Raw genomic sequence first — 17,668 nt, forward strand, 5'->3', positions numbered from 1 at the left:
CCAAGAGATACATTTCTTCATGAAGTCCTTGCATAAGACCTCAACACTGTTGTGACACCATTGTTGCTATTCAATAGACACTAGTATCACTAATAATAATTGTTTTGAAAGGCAGGCCCATAGCCAAGAGGGATATCCTCAGCCACAAATCTTCCTGCAGTGAGGAAAAGAGATTAAGAGGAATATAACAGTCATTGCCAATGAAAACCCCAGAAACTAATGCTACCACTCTGGACATCTGTAGCATTGGCAGTTAAAAATCCCTGCAGTCTGCCAACGTCATCCTTGCATAGATTCTGAACAGCTGCCTTTGCTGGTGTCTGACCACTGTAGGCAGCCAACCCTTAAATGCTCTTCCATTATCTCATCATGCCTCCATATGGAAATTTCCTTTCACAGTGAAAATAACTCATAAAATCTGGAAGAGGTTATTATAACAAATACATAGGCATCAGTATGAGCCAACAAGAATCACTGAAAATTAACAAAGAAACATCACATTACTGCAAAACAGTAATTTTCAAGAGGCTGTCCCTAAATGAATGTAAACACATAAGTTCTATTGACAAAAGTTCAAAAATCCTGATTTAAGGAAGCTGAAGGATGCTGAAATATATATAGAAACAATCTAGTAAAACTAGAGAGGGGACCCCTACCAGGGCATCCTCCCTCTCTGAGGGGGCATTAAGTTTCTACAGGATTAAGGGCATCATCCTCTTCCATGGAGGCCACACAAGGCAGTGTTCTACTCCATTTGTACCAGGGCCTGGGACCAGCCTGTGTATGCTCTTTGGTTGGTGGCTTAGTGTCAGGGAGCTCCCAGGATTTCAGGTCAATTGACACTGTTGGAGTTCCTATGGAGTTGTCATCTCCCTCTGTCCCTCCAATCCTTCCCCTAATTCTTCCATGGGGCAATCCTCTCAGAGGCGAAGGGGGGGATGGATGGAGAGAAGAACTCTGAGAAGGGAGACTGAGATTTATTTATTTATTTAAATAAATTAAATAATTAATTAATAATAAAAATTAGGAGATTAAAAAGTAAGGAAGTTGGTCTGGTGGTACAGGTCTATAATTCTAGGGTTCAGAAGGCTAAGACAAGAGATCTTAGCAAGTTCGAGCTGTGAGCTCTAGAGCTATAAAGTGAGTTCAAGGACATGTTGGGCAATTCAGTGGGAACTGTGTCCAAAAATATAAATAAATAAATAAATAAATAAATAAATAACAAATAAATGAAATATCTAGAAAATATTACTGAAAATGTTACTTAATGGTATAACAGTTAACTACCATGACCTTAGGTTGATGTAAACAACCTGAGGTGGTGTTCCACAATTGCCAATGACAAAAAATTCAAGATCAAAGTCAACTGTATGAAAATTTTAACATTGTTAAAATTATCTTTAAAAATGTGGAAATGAGAATATAATAGTAAATGTCGATTAAAGACATGATAGATAAAAAGACATTAAATGCCTGATTGCATATCATTTGAAAATATATAATCATCATCAGATTAAATACCTGATTTAGAAATCAAGAAAAAAAATCCAAAGTGGGTGACAAAGATAATGACAGAAAAATTCAAAAAAAAAAAAAAAAAGGACAAGTGATCACTAGCTGGGGTAGGATTAAAAAAAGATCAGGAATAATTCAGAGAACATCAAGACAAATCATAACTAAGCCATCACACATGAGACATAGTAAGAATCATGAACGTTACTAGAGAGATGTCCCAGGGGTTAAGAGCATGCTGGGTGTTCTTCTAGAGGTCTTATAAATCTCCCTTTTTAAAAAACCATGCATGTAGCAAGAAGAAAAAGCACAGTACAGATAAGAAATTATAGTAAGATTATCAGTATATATATTTGTCAGTGGAAACTTCTAGACAGAGCTTAAGCACTAGGAATATTCAAAGGCCATCCTCCCATGTCAATTTCCTCAAGCAAGGTCTCACCTATTCCAACAAGGCCATACCTCCTAATAATGTTACTCCCTACGGGCCAAGCATTAGGACACATGAGTCTATTGTGGCAAAAACTGTTCAAACACTACATAAGGTAAATCCCTGCTAAGTTTAAAATAACCTGTAGGATACAGCTCTATAAATTATTCATATCATAATTATGAAGGTTATGAATTGAAACTTAAAATATGTATAGTATATGCAAAACATGTAACAAATTTAAAGAATACAAGAAAACAAAAACAATTTGATTAATGAAAATGCACAAGAGATGGAAACATCATTTATCAAAGGAAGATAAACAAATTGCTAATAACTAGATGAAAAAAAAGCCTAAGGGTCATTAATCATTAGTGAGACACAAATTAAAACTGTACTGGGGCATCATTTATATTTATCCAAACAGCTATGTTCAAAGAGATAGCAAGTGTCAGAATATGTAAAGACAGAAGAAGGGCATTGTATAGCATCAGTAGGAGTATAAATCTGTGTATCCATTGTAATTCTTCCTTAAATAAGGAAAATAAAATGTGCATTTGTAGTAGTAAATATATACAAAGAACAGAAACTCATTTTTAAAAAGAAATACTTCTAGTTCATTTTCAGTGCAGTACTCTATTTAGCAAGGCTAAACTGTGAATTGAATCTAAATGGGTACAAATAGATAAATGAATATCTAGGATGTTATGTCAATCAACTCTATAAAAAAAGCTAAACCTTGACATTGGACAGCAACATGTGAAGCTACTGAGTTGTCAGCCTTTCCTACATGAGATGGCCCTTGTTGGACAACTTAAACCATAGCCTATAAGTCAGTCTAAAATTCATTCATAAAATTCACTCTATCAGTTCTATTTCATTAGAGAATATAGATTAATACATGGAAGAAAGTATAAAATAGCAGAAATAAAACAAATTTTAATTTCAACTATGAATCAAATACAAGATACAACTGAAAAAATAATGTATAATATGTTTTGTTATGATAATCTGAAAAATGTGCTAAGTCACTTGACCATAGTTTGGAAAAGGGACTAAAAGCACCAATATTCTACACTAAAACCTGTGCAAACCTTTGCGAGGTAAATTGCTGGTATATATTTTTCTGTTTTAAATATTTGCACACTATAGAGATAACATTATATACTTTCCTTCTGTCTTAGCTCATAACTTTCAAGAGTTTATGAAAATAATGTCAACAATCTAATTTATATTATCATTGTTTACTAATACTAGGTAATGTAATACAGGTGAGCCAAAATAATATTAAATTTTAGTTGGTAGGGTATGTGAAAATAATTTGTAATTAAAATTAAACTTTAACATTTTCTTTTATCTCAACAAGCAGAAAAAATATTTAAATCCAACGTATGAGATACTTTCATGAGATAAAGAATATATAAAATACTTGAAATAAAATTGGCATTTATTATATTAGGTTAACATCATCTAAGACTAAAAAAATCATTCTTATTATTCTCATTGTTTGTGTTACCTGCAACTATGACTGTACAATTTTCTGTTTTGTTTTAGTAGTTTTTTCAATAGAGAACAGGCTTTTTTTTTTTTCAATTTTGTTATTGTTGTTTATCTCTCCTTACATATTCTAACAGGTTAGGGAGTATTCAGTATATTTATTACAATTATACATTTTCAAATCTTATAAAATTAGCTTTTATTTTCAAATATAAGTGACATCTCAGAGGCTTAATCTTGAATAAGCTCACTCTTTATAGTTCTTTCTGAACTCTGGCTGGCTGGTTCAATTCAGGTCATCTGTCTCAAAACTCCTTCCCAGATGACTGATTCAATGTGACTTTTGCTTATCTTTTCACTGAATTTCTCTATTTGGCAGCAAACTAACTCTGGAAATTTGTTCTAATCCTCTGGTTCCTTCTTATGCTCTGGCTTCAACTGCCTCTGCTGACCTGCACTGAATTGCATGAACTTACAAATAAGCTCAGCTTCACTGCACTGACTCACAAATCTTGACTCTCTATCTCCCTATGCGTCCCTTAAATAGCTTCTCTTTCCTGTCTGTTCTCATGAGAGATGGCTTATCCTATCTCTGACTCATCTGGTCAGATCTTTCTCTGATTCATCACATCGTCTTCCCCTCAAGATGGCTGCTTCACTCTAAAAACTAAATTTACCTCAATGATGTGTACTATTGGCATGTCTGTATTCCAGCAATAGGGATTAAAGGTGTGTGGTATGTCTGCATTCCAAGGGATCACACAGATCTAGGTCATCTCTTCGCAGAGCAGCCATGTTACTAGATTAAAATTCCTCTATAAGGCAGGATTTAAAAGAAACAGCTGGTTTCCATGACATATTTAAATAATAAAAGGTCAGAATTCTTTGGCCACACTGTCTACATTAGGTAGTTAACCATTTTCTCTACATGAGCAAAGACTTTTCTGTAAAGTCAGATGTCTTGAAATATTTTTTTCCTTGACCCTAGTCATGATATCATTCTTCAATTATTCAAGAAACACGAAAGTTTAACCATTTGTTTAGAGCTTACATTGTCAATATGTCTAATGCATGGGAATGGAAGATAATAATGAATTTAATCTTGGACTTTGTTGTAGTTGAATGATAATGGTCCTCACAGGCTCATACTTTTAGATATTTGGGCTGCAGAGCAATTTGGGAAAGATGACAGATATGACCTTATCAGAAACGATGAGTTACGGGGTGGGGCTTTGGAATTTCAAAAGTCTCATGCTATTCCCAGTGTGCCCTTTCTACCTTCTTCTTAGGACTTGAGATATGTGCTTTCAGCTTTCCCTGCTTTTGCTCTGCAATCATGGACTCTACTCCTCTGAAACCTTAAGTCCCATTAAATACTTTCTCTTGCTTTGTTTCTATTGTTTTGACACAGCAATATAAAAGTACTGAATAAACATTCAGTTTAATACATGTTCCATACATTGAGAGACACATATTATGTAGGTTTAGCTTTTAGAATCTAAACCTTAAATGATGGTAAGTCTGGAAATCATCTGTGTACTTTTAATAAATAAACCTACAAAATTAAGGAGAATAACTCACAAGTAATTACAGGAAATATATTCAAACATATCTGGGGAACTTAATCTTTGATAGGAAGCATGCAACTGACATAAAAAGCTGACATGTAATCTAGTAGGTATGAGAAGCCAAGTGTAAGAGGGTGTTACTGGAAGGAAATGGACTGGTGAATGTGGCCAGGGATGCTTGGAACTTTAATATAATGAGGCATGGAGAATGACTTTAGGAGCCAATGATACAGAAATCATAGTGATCTTAATGATTCTGAAAGAGTTGAGAAGTTCACATAAAATTACATTAAAAAATAATTAGATTGTGTTAAAATTATTAGGTTTAGAGACAGAAAATATAATGCAAAGTGAAAATTTTCCTTCGAAATATGAAAAATAGTTTTTTTTAATATTCAGTATCTAAAATTGGCAATTGAAAAGCAAAGTATTTCATGTTTTGGGAAAACAGTAGTGTAACTGTAAGACACCTGGTTCAAAATACATGATACAAAGATAAAGTTTATAAAGACATTGAGGTTTTGTGAACATCAATAGATCTTAAGTAAGGATTAATGATAAATAATTTCTCAGTATTGTTTAAATATTCAAAATTTGAAAAAAATAGTTTGTGTATAATATAGTCTTGAAACATAGGTAAATTAACTATGTAAGGTGAGTACTATGTAATCTCATATATAATAATGATCTCTTGATATCTTTGCTTCCTGTCTTTTCTTCCCATCTCTTCCTTGAAACTTTAAGAATTAACAGAAGGGTCTATTTCATTAATTCTGTGTTTCTGTGTGATGTATGAGATAATTCTGTTCTTATAATGCAATTTTAAAATGTGTTGGATGAGTTTATTATACTAAAAATTTAGCTGTGTTTAAAGGACTTCTATTTTAGTAGTCAGAGCTTATAGGAGTTAAATTATCTTTACATCTACTGAGGTTTAGAACTATAACTAATTATGTACTTATGTGTTTTAAGTGACAACAGTCTTGTCCCTAGTACAGAAAAATAATGTCATCCATTCATTTATCTAAAGAGAAGATGCTAACAAACAATAAATACTTTTTAAGCTCCTTTAAGAGTATAATCTCTTTTTTTGTCCTTTTATAACTTTGTTTGTTTTCCCTTTCTGTCAGGTTTCACTAGTGCTAAAGGATATACAGACTTAGCTTAATAAGATCAAGATGAAGTCTGACAGAAATCAGCTGTTCCACTCTCCAGGTTGACGAGCCCTTTATAGGAAGCTTTAATGTGCACATAAAATGTCAACTCTCAGAAATAATTTGTAGAAGATTAGCTCCATGGCGATTCAATTTGATAAAAAGGGGTATTAAGAACATCCTCAGTAGATGTATTTGTACCAGTCTGGCTTATTGGTCATTTCCATAAAGTTTACTGAAGTGCAGATGATAAACTAGTTGTAGGCAAAGCTCCCACAACACACCCCTTCCTTACTTGACAGCCTTGTGGCTGTTTGTTTTCAAGTTACAAAATGTTGCAAGTGTGGCCCAGTATTCAGAGAGGCTGTAACTGTCAGCTTTGAGGACTCATACCATAGCATGGGAATCCCAATTTTCTTCATTATGAATTAACTTGTTTGCAGATGAAAGAACTCAACTATGATTTTTTCATCCTAAAAGTAATAAGCTGGAAGGAAGTATATCTATATACCATAAACAACATTGCCTCCAAATGGAAGCTCCAAATGTTTGTTCATTTACTTTTCTTGTCTGTACACCCTCCCTTGGCATTTTTGAAATTATTGGATTGTCTCAGAATATGTGCAGAAAACAGATTTTTAAATGAAGACTAGCTGAATACTGACACAATAGCCATGTAGGTGATGAGAACTTCCAGAGATAGTGGGACAGCTCAGTGCTTAAGAACATTTGCTGCTCTTCCACAGGACACTCTATTTTGGTTGCTGGCGCTGGCTGTGGCTTGTACATAGATGTATATGTTGGCAAAATACCTGTATACAGAAAAAAAAGTTTTAAAAAAGAAATTCAGAAACAACTTATCAAACACAGTAAAAGTCTGTTTTCATCCATATTACAATCTATAAAACAGTGCAAAAATGAAGAAAAGTATTTAAAGCTGGAATATATGTAAATATCATTTCTTAACTGACAATGCTCTGGACTGTGTATGTGAGGTTGAGTGAGTGTGTGTGTGTAGGCTATTATATGTGCATACTTTTATATGTGCATATATAAAAAAGAAACTGATGTCATGTGTCTTCCTCTATTGTTTCCCAACTTAGTTTTGAGACACATCCCCTTACTGAACCTGGATAATGGAATAAGACCCAAGAATCTTCCTGAATCTGACACACTATATAATGATAGGCATGTGCCAGAGTGACTGGCTTTTATGTGAGTATTTATTATCCCAACTCATGTTCTCATGCTTTAGAGCAAGTACTTATTGACTGAGCAATCTTCCTTTATGAAGATGAAGATGTATATATTTTTTTTTATTTTTGTGACTGCCATAGAGTATATATTTTCTTCCTTTTTTACTAGATGTTTTCTTCATTTACATTTCAAATGCTATCCCCTTTCCTAGTTTCCTCTATGAAAATCCCCTACACCCCCCTCCTCCTGCTCCCCAACTAACCCACTCCCACTCCCTGGCCCTGGCATTCCCCTATAGAGGGGCATAGAATCTTCACAAGACCAAGGGCCTCTCCTTTAATTGATGGCCAACTAGGCCACCCTCTGCTACATATGGAGCTAGAGACACCAACCAGCTCTGGGGATACTGGTTAGTTCATTTTGTTGTTCCTCCTATAGGACTGCAGACCCCTTCAGCTCCTTGGGTACTTTCTCTACCATTGGGGACCCTGTGTTCCATCCGATAGATGACTGTGAGCATTCACTTCTGTATTTGCCAGGCACTGGCATAGCCTCACAGGAGACAGCTATAGCAGGGTCCTGTCAGCAAAAATATTGTTGATATATGCAATAGTGTCTGGATTTGGTGGTTGTTTATGGGATGGATCCTCGGGTGGGGCAGCCTCTGGATGGTCTTTCCTTCAGTCTCAGTTCAGAACATTTTCTCTGAACTCCTTCCATTGGTATATTGTTCTCAATTCTAAGAAGGAACGAAGTATTCACACTTTGGTCTTCCTTTTTCTTGAGTGTTATGAGTTTTGCAAATTGTATCTTGGGCATTCTAATTTCTGTGCTAATAACCACTTATCAGTGAGTTTGTATTCTGTGTATTCTTTTGTGATTGGATAACCTCATTCGGGATGATAACCTCTAGATCCATCCATTTGCCTGAGAATTTCATAAATTCATTGATTTTAATAGCTGAGTAGTACTCCATTGTGTAAATGTACCACATTTTATTCTTATGTTGAGGGTCATCTGGGTTCTTTTGAGCTTCAGGTTATTATAAATAAGGCTGCTGTGAAAATTGTGGAGCATGTGTCCTTATTACAAGTTGGAGCACCTTCTGGGTATATGCCCAGGAGTGGTATTGCTGGATCTTCCAGTAGAACTATGTCCAATTTTCCAAGGAACCACCAAAGTGAATTCCAGAGTGGTTGTACCAGCTTGCAATCCCACTCTCAATGGAGGACTGTTCCTCTTCCTCCACATCCTAGCCAGAATCTGCTGTCACCTGAATTGTTGATCTTACCCATTCTAACTGATGTGAGGTAGAAACTCAGGGTTGTTTTGATTTGTATCTCCCTGATGATTAATGATGTTGAACATTTTTTCAGGTGCTTCTCACCCATTCGGTATTCCTCAGGTGAGAATTCTTTGTACTCCATTTTTTAATAGGGTTATTTGATTTTCTGGAATACAATTTCTTGAATTCTTTATATATCAGAGCATTCTGAGATCTTCTATTTCTTTCTTCAGAGACTTTAAGTTCTTATCATACAGATCTCTCACTTCCTTAGTTAGAGTCACACCAAGGTGCCTTATAATACTTGTGACTATTGTAAAAGGTGTTTCCCTAATTTCTTTCTCAGCCTGTTTACTGTTTGTGTAGAGAAAGGCCACTGATTTGTTTGAGTTAATTTTATATCCAGCTACTGCACTGAAGCTGTTTATCAGGTTTAGGAGTTCTTTGGTGGAATTTTTAGGGTCACTTATAGATACTATCATATCATCTGCAAATAGTGATATTTTGACTTCTTCCTTTCCAATTTGTCCTTGATCTCCTTTTGTTGTCAATTTGCTCTGGCTAGGACTTCAAGTACTATATTGAATAGGTAGGGAGAAAGTGATCAGCCCTGTCTAGTTCCTGATTGTAGTGGGATTGTTTCAAGTTTCTTTTCATTTATTTTGATGTTAGTCTGCTGTGTATTGCTTTTATTATGTTAAGTTATGGGCCCTGAATTCCTGATCTTTCCAAGACTTTTATCACGAATCAGTGTTGGGTTTTGTCAAATGCTATCTCAGTATATAATGAGATGGTCATGTGGTTTTTATCTTTGAGTTTGTTTATATATGGACAACGTTGATGGATTTCTGTATATTAAACCATCCCTGCATTCCTGGGATGAAGCTTACTTAATCACAATGGATAATCATTTTGATGTGTTCTTGGATTCTTTATGTGAGAATTTTATTGAGTATTATTTCATTGATATTCTTAAGGGAAATTGTTCTGAAGTTCTCTTTCTTTGTTGGCTCTTTATGTGGTTTAGGTATCAGAGTAATTGTGGCTTCCTAGATGAATTGGGTAAGGTACCTTTTGTTTCTATTTTGTGGAATAGTTTGAAGAGAATTAGAATTTGGTCTTCTTTGAAAATCTGATAGAACACTGCACCACACCCATCTGGTCCTGGGCTTTTGTTTGTTTGTTTGTTTGTTTGTTTGGGAGACTATTAATGACTGCTTCTATTTCTTTAGGGGATATTGGACTGTTTAGATCATTTATCTGATCCTGATTTAACTTTGGTACTTGGTATCTCTCTAGAAAATAGTCTATTTCATCCAGGTTTTCCAGTTTTGTTGAGTATAGACTTTTGTAGCAGGATCTGATGATGTTTTGGGTACCCTCATATTATGTTATTATATCTCCCGTTTTATTTCTGAGTTTGTTAATTATGATTCTGTCCCTGTGCCCTCTAGTTACTCTGGCTAAGGATTTATCTATCTTGTTGATTTTCTCGAGGAACCAGCTCCATGTTTGGCTGATTCTTTGTATAGTTCTTTTTGTTTCCACTTGGTGGCTTACATCCCTGAATTTAATTATTTCCTGACTTTTACTCCTCTTGGGTGAATTTGCTTCCTTTTGTTCTAGAGATTTTAGGTGTGCTGTCAAGCTGCTCCTGTATGCTCGCTCCAGTTTCTTTTTGGAGGCACTCAGAGCTATGAGTTTTCCCCTTATGACTGCTTTCATTGTGTCCCATAAGTTTGGGAATGTTGTGGCTTTATTTTCATTAAACTCTAAAAAGTCTTTAATTTTTTTCTTTATTTCCTCCTTCACCATGTTATCACTGAGTAGAATGTTGTTCAGCTTCCATGTGTATATTGGCTTTTTATTATTATGTTGTTATTGAAGATCAGCCTTAGTCAGTGGTGATCTGATAGGGTGCATGGGATAGTTTCAATATTTTTGTATCTGTTGATGACTGATTATCTATTCATTTTAAATTCCAGATTAGGGCAAAATTACAGCAGTCTTCCAATACAACCTGCTTCTTATTTTGACCATAGAACATTTCTTCAGATTTTATCCTTTTCTTTCATGAGAAAGGCAAATACTCATTTACATAGGAGAATACCTTTCCTTCTATATTTAAACATCTCTTCAAAATTAGCTTTGCATTTTGAATCATATCATCTTGTTTCCTACTATATTTGGTATGCAGAATAACAATATATTAAAACTATTCTTTTTGCTACAGTTTGAGTACAAATAAGGGTATTATTTATTGAATGTTTATGACCAAGTTATTTATCCATTTTTACTTAGGTTTCTTAATTGTAAAATAAAAATGATAATAGAGCTCACTTTATAGGGTTAATACAATAGTTTAAGCAGTATCTAGCATTTAGTGTCAAGAGAGTGTAAAAGTTTAATTAAATGTTGACAATGTATTAGTTTCTATACACATGTTTGTTTGATGTTTACCAAATGTTAGACAAGCATTCATATATTTTTGTAAATCTAGAAGTGCATAAATATTCTGATTTTTAAATCTCATAGTTAAGTAAGACCTGAAGAATAGTATAAAATTTTCTGCCTTGGTCACATTGTTGATGATATATAATTGCACAAAAAAAATGTGGATCTCCATTGATTGTTGTAATAAATAGTCATGAATTTCATATACTTCTAAAGGTAAAGTATGAATGAGGTATTTGAAAACTTTATATTTTATTTTCTTGATAATGAGCACATAGATTAAATAATACAATTTCAATATTCTAAACGACATATACCATTCCACATATTTTCATATATTTTAATCAATAGGTTGACCTTTGAAATGATTGCCCACTATTGTGAATAACTACATTTACATTTAAATATAGTTTTTGTTAACCTTAATAAAGAGGCATTATGGTATTTTCAAACTCTAGTAAACTGAAGGGAAGAGATTGCATATGATTTCAAAAATGTTCACAAACTGAGGTCACCTGTAAGATGATTAGTCAACTTCTATCCAATATTGTTATAATCCTTTGCTGTTTAGAAATGTCAACTGAGCAGTGACTTTAAAAACTTGACACTCCATTTTCTTATCTCTTCTTAAATGTCATATTGAAGAGCAAAATCCATGTGGGCCAGAGAGAATTGGGAGTTGTTTTCTGATTCAAGTATTTATATGCTGAAGTCAGTATGTGTTTTGGTCTTATTTATATGATAACATAATACCCTCTGTCAATGAAACATAAAAAATCAAAAGTTGAAACACCATAAAAGTGCAAGCTTCCTAGATGGAACTATGAAAGAGAAATGAGAGCATGAAGCTATGGGTCATTTAACTCCTTGTGTAACTCTCTTACATAGAAAATCCAGCTTATACTAGTAGAAGGAATTGCCTTTTCACATGTATTCTCCCTCCCTATTCAAAAATTAGATTCAACATTGAGATTCAAATATCGATCTTGTTAGCTCCTGGCATGCATTTACCCATTTTCTAGAGATAATTTTGTTTCAGATAACATACGTGTAAGAAAATCTCATGATTTTCTTGATGATGGGTTTGTTTATGGCCAACATGATGATAGAGATATACACAGATTAATGAGGATGATAAATAAGTAGCATTGCGATTTAAATTTGTCTATCAACAGAGCATTCTTGTTAGAAATACCTTTATGTTATGACAGAACTCCATCTAGTACAAAGAGTGGAGCTTTAAGGAACTCAGGAAGAAGAAAAGTCTTTCCTTCTCAGATATCAATGCTCAAAAGATTTAGAGAACTTAAAGAGTGAAGTGATGATAGATGGTTGTTTGGTGATCACTGAATGTCCATTGTCAGACCTTAGGAACAGTGTGTATATTTGCAGGGCATTCACTGTAAATATATAACTCAATTCTTTGGCTACAGGAACTCAGGTGAATAAAAACAGCTGAAGGTCTCACTGCCATCTTACAGAAAATGGCAAATGCTGAAACTTACTAGATAAAAAAATATTTTTTTCTAATTTTCAGATCAAAAAAAGCAGAAAGTCTTACTTGAATCTTGAATTACATATCAAATACCATTATTCTGCAGAAAGCTGAAGGGAGAGGTATAATAGCACATTCTTCGTATTGTTATTAAATAATACCTGTAATTTTATTTTCATATATGAATAATCATTCATTGAATGTTACAATCAGTAGAAAATGGACGTTTGAGTGAAAATTACCTTCATAGTCAGATGTAGTTGAACACTCTGTCCCCAGTGATGGAATTATTTTGGAAGAATTAGAAGCTGTGGCCTTGTTAGAGCAGGTGGGTTTCAAGATGTCAGAAGCCCATGTCTCAGTTGGCTTTCTCTGTCTCCTCCTTGTGGATCAAAATATATCTCAGCTGCTGCTTCAGCACCATATTTGCCTGCCTGCTGCAAGCATGAACTATGATGGTCATGGACCACCAGGAACCACCAGCTCCAAATTAAATGCTATCTTTGTGCAAGTTGTATTATACATGCTGCTTTAGCACAAGAAAACATTGGCAAATATACATGAATATAGATAAAACAAAACGGCATTAAAAAGCTATTTAGATACTTACTAAAATAGAGGGTACTTAAAATAGTTGCATAAACATATATAAGAGGAGTTTCAATGAAGATACTCTATTCTGGAGCAATAGTGCTCATCCTAGTTATCATGGAATAATGTATAAAAATGCAAGAGGCAGAAATGTGTCACCTATTTTGGACTTGTTGGCATGTGAGATACCAGTGATCTACAAACACCACAGTCTACAACCAGTGGTCCATTTATTAGTCTCTGAAATGTGACTGTGAATCTCAGTAGCTGAAGATAACCACATATTTATGTCATAGTAGAAGAATAAATCAAGTTAACACTCATATGGAAGCCTCATTTCCAGTGTCTGGCATTCACAATTCTGAAAGTGCTATGCACATGAACAAATGAGAAAACTACTTAGCCTTACCTGGCTGTGAACCTTCCACATGAAGCAATGACTGGTCTGACCTGGCATGCCCACTGGTACAATAAACATTGGCACAAATGTCATGATTGAAAATAACCATTTTCTAGTTAGATTTACAGCCAACTCCACAAGATTAAACTGATTCCTAATAATTTACTGTTATAATAATACTAATCAGAGAAACTTCTTTCTGTAATACATGCTTATTAACACAGAGATTCACAGATGGCCAGTGTGTAGAGACTGTAGAATATTCAGCTCTAAATTGGGCATCTATATCACACTGTCTCCTCCGAAGACTCAAGAATTATTGTGGAAGAAGGACAGGAAAGATCTTAAGGGCCAGAAACAATGAATACTATAAGAAAACATTATTTTCTTGACAAAGCCAGACAGCTGCACATATGAACTCAAGGCACATATGACAGCTTGCACAAGACCCGCAAAAGCTCAAGTCAAGCAAAATGCCAGCAAGTGGGGTTGCACACGTCTCAACTCCTAGCTCTGGACTTATTATTAGTTGATAGCCAGTGAGAGATGGGGAGGCATTCTTTTCAGATGTGCACTTTGGGGTCATTTGACCATGTTCCATGGGAATACCACACTGTGAGTAGTTTATAGGCAAAAGTATGTGAGCAGCATATACTTTACTTTGCTTATTTTAAATTGTAAAAGCAAAAGTAACCGGTTTGGGGGTGGGGTAGGGGAGGAGTATGTATATGGGTGAAACTGAGGAGAGGACTGATGATAAGTTAAACATATATTATGAAATTATCAAAGCCCTGGCAGATGCTCTCTAGGCTCCTGTGTGACATAAGAGCTTACCCTTCTGTGTACCCATCGAATGACAATTACGACCAATATGGCATGAAATATTCATTGATTCATTAGTATGAATGCTATGGTTATAACTGCTTGCATTTTGATTTACATTAACACAATACTGCATTAGGAAATCCATGCCCAGTATAACAGATATTGTAGAGATACTGTGGTTTAGGATTCAACAAGGGCCAGAGGGCTCAAAACTCTTATTAGCTAAATGGACATGACACCAAACTTCCTCCTAAATTTGTGTCTTTGTACATGTAAATAAATGCCGATCTCATACCTCATCCGAAAAGTTTTTTGTGGAGTGTTGGTGTCTAATGTAGAAATGTAAACTGATTAACGTGCAGAGAAAAGTGTCAGTGAAATGTCTATCACCAATTCAACATCTATATCTGCCTCTGTTGCCTGACCACAAGAACCACAGTCTTTCACAGAAAAGGAGACAGAAAGACTTTAAGAGCTACTTTGGGTGGGTTGTAGTGAAATACTGTCCTTCAGACATGACAGAAGTACTGCCCTTAGGAATTTGCAATAAATATGATTATCTGAATCAGATATATACAAGATCAAGCTAGTCAACATTGTAACATAGAAATGAGAACGAATCATGTACCAACCCTAAACTGAAAAGTTATGGTTTCTGTGGTATGGACAGAGGGTATTTTTTGTTTGTTTGTTTTATAAGGATATAATCCCCATTATTGACCATGCTTCTGTGGATGATTGGGACTATATAGTTAGTACAAATTTGAATTAGACTTAGTGAATTGTTAATACTAAGGCACAGAGGAAGTGGTGGGGTGTAAGGATGAATGGAAAAGGTGATTACAGGAGTTTAGAGTCAATATGATTTTAAAATACTGTGTGAAACGTAAAATTAATAAAGTATGTTACCTTAAAAGGAGGAGCTATCAACATTAATGCTATTCTAGGTTGGAACTTCACAAAATGGTGGGGACAGATATTCTGAGATAAGGAATTAAAACCAAACACAAATTACATGTTTTATATTGAGTTTGGAATGCTACTTTCATTATGTGGATTATTTCTTTGGTTTTGTGTTTCTTCCTCTATTTTGTTCTGCATTTATTTTCCTTCCTTTCTCTTTAGTTTATTTGAATTTACCTTCATATCCAGTATAGGAAATCTGCCATTCTTCTTTGTGCATGGTGGTAGAAGCAACAGAGAAGCTACAAACTCCCCAAACATATGCATAACATTTAAGTCGCTAAAGTTTTGTCTCGTATAAATGCATTTGATTTTCCTAATAGATAAATACATTAACATACATCTTAAATTTTCAGCCATTTTTCAGAGAATTGATATTCTTGGAGATCATACTTTGTTCTTGCTAATTCTATTTTTTTTAAGACTTAAATCAATAGTGGTGACAAGGAAATTGATACTTTTTGATTTAAAACAAATGGAAATTGAATATCTGTCAAAATATATCTAGTAGAATTGTACGAAGCAAAATCATTCTTCATTTCTGTGATAAAAGTTCCATGTCCCTTTGTGATTGTTACTTCCTAGGAATGAAAAGTTCATAATTGTGTAGTTTGAAATTAGTCTGATTTCAAAAGTGTGAAATAATACTTTTGACTGTTTATCTCCAGAAAACAAAACAAAATAATGGAGTATTTACATAAATATATAGCATAAATCACTTTCAGTAGATTTAAGTAAATGAATAACAGCACATAGAATATGTATATGAATACATTACTCTTCGATATACATATGATTCAAGACATTTCTGACGCTGTATTGTCCTGGATTTGAATATTAGTTTATATTACTAGAATTATTATATTCATTCTACTGTGTGGATATGGAAAATAATTGTTGAGATCTAGATGAATGCCAATTATAGACAGTTTAGACTATTTCAAAAAATGTCAAGGAATATGCAAATATACAAATAGAGAATTAATTGATGCATTAAAAAAAACTCATATGGTGGGAAGCTTTTAAAAATGTGTTCATTTTAGGCAAAAAAATGCAGGTTGTAATACCACCAACAATGGAGGAGTGTTACTCTTTCTCCACATCCTTGCCAGCATCTGCTTTCACATGAATTTTTGATCTTAGACATTCTGACTGGTGTGAGGTGGAATCTCAGGGTTGTATTGATTTGCATTTTCCTGATGATTAAGGATGTTGAACATTTTTTCAGGTGCTTCTCAGCCATTCGATATTTCTCAGTTGAGAATTCTTTGTTTAGCTCTGTGCCCCATATTTTAATGGGATTAGTTGGTTTTCTGGAGTCCATCTTCTTAAGTTCTTATATATATTGGATATTAGTCCCCTATCTGAATTAGAATTGGTAAAGATCCTTCCCAAATCTATTGGTGGCCTTTGTGTCTTTATGACAGTGTCTTTTGCCTTACAGAAGCTTGGCAATTTTATGAGGCCCCATTTGTCAACTCTCAATCTTACAACACAAGCAAATGTTGTTCTTTTTTTTTTTTTAAATTAGGTATTTTCTTCATTTACATTTCCAATGCTATCCCAAAAGTCCCCCATACCCTCCCCCCCCCCCCCCCACTGACTCTCCTAGCCACACACATCCACTTCTTGGCCCTGGCATTCCCCTGTACTGAGGCATATAAAGTTTGCAAGACAAATGGGCCTCTCTTTCCAAGGATGGCCGACTAGGGACACAAGCTCTGGGGGTTACTGGTTAGTTCATATTTTTGTTGTACCTATAAGGTTGCAGACCCCTTTAGCTCCTTGGGTACTTTCTCTAGCTCCTCCATTGAGGTCCCTGTGATCCATCCAATAGTTGACTGTGAGCATCCACTTCTGTGTTTGCTAGGCCCCGGCATAGCCTCACAAGAGACAGCTATATCTGGGTCCTTTCAGCAAAATCTTGGTAGTGTATGCAATGGTGTCAGCGTTTGGAAGCTGATTATGGGATGAATCCCCAGGTATGGCAGTCTCTAGATGGTCCATCCTTTCCTCTCAGCTCCAATCTTTGTCTCTGTAACTCCTTCCATGGGTGTTTTGTTCCCAATTCTAAGTAGGGGCAAAGTGTCCACACTTTGGTCTTTGTTCTTCTTGAGTTTTATGTGTTTTGCAAATTGTATCTTGTATCTTGGATATTCTAAGTCTCTGGGCTAATATCCACTTATCAGTGAGTACATATCATGTGAGTTCTTTTGTGATTGGGTTACCTCACTCAGGATGATGCCCTCCAGGTCCATCAATTTGCCTAGGAATTTCATAAATTTATTATTTTTAAT

Source organism: Mus musculus, chromosome 5, assembly GCF_000001635.26.
Source record: "Mus musculus strain C57BL/6J chromosome 5, GRCm38.p6 C57BL/6J".
Taxonomy (NCBI): Eukaryota; Metazoa; Chordata; class Mammalia; order Rodentia; family Muridae; genus Mus; species Mus musculus.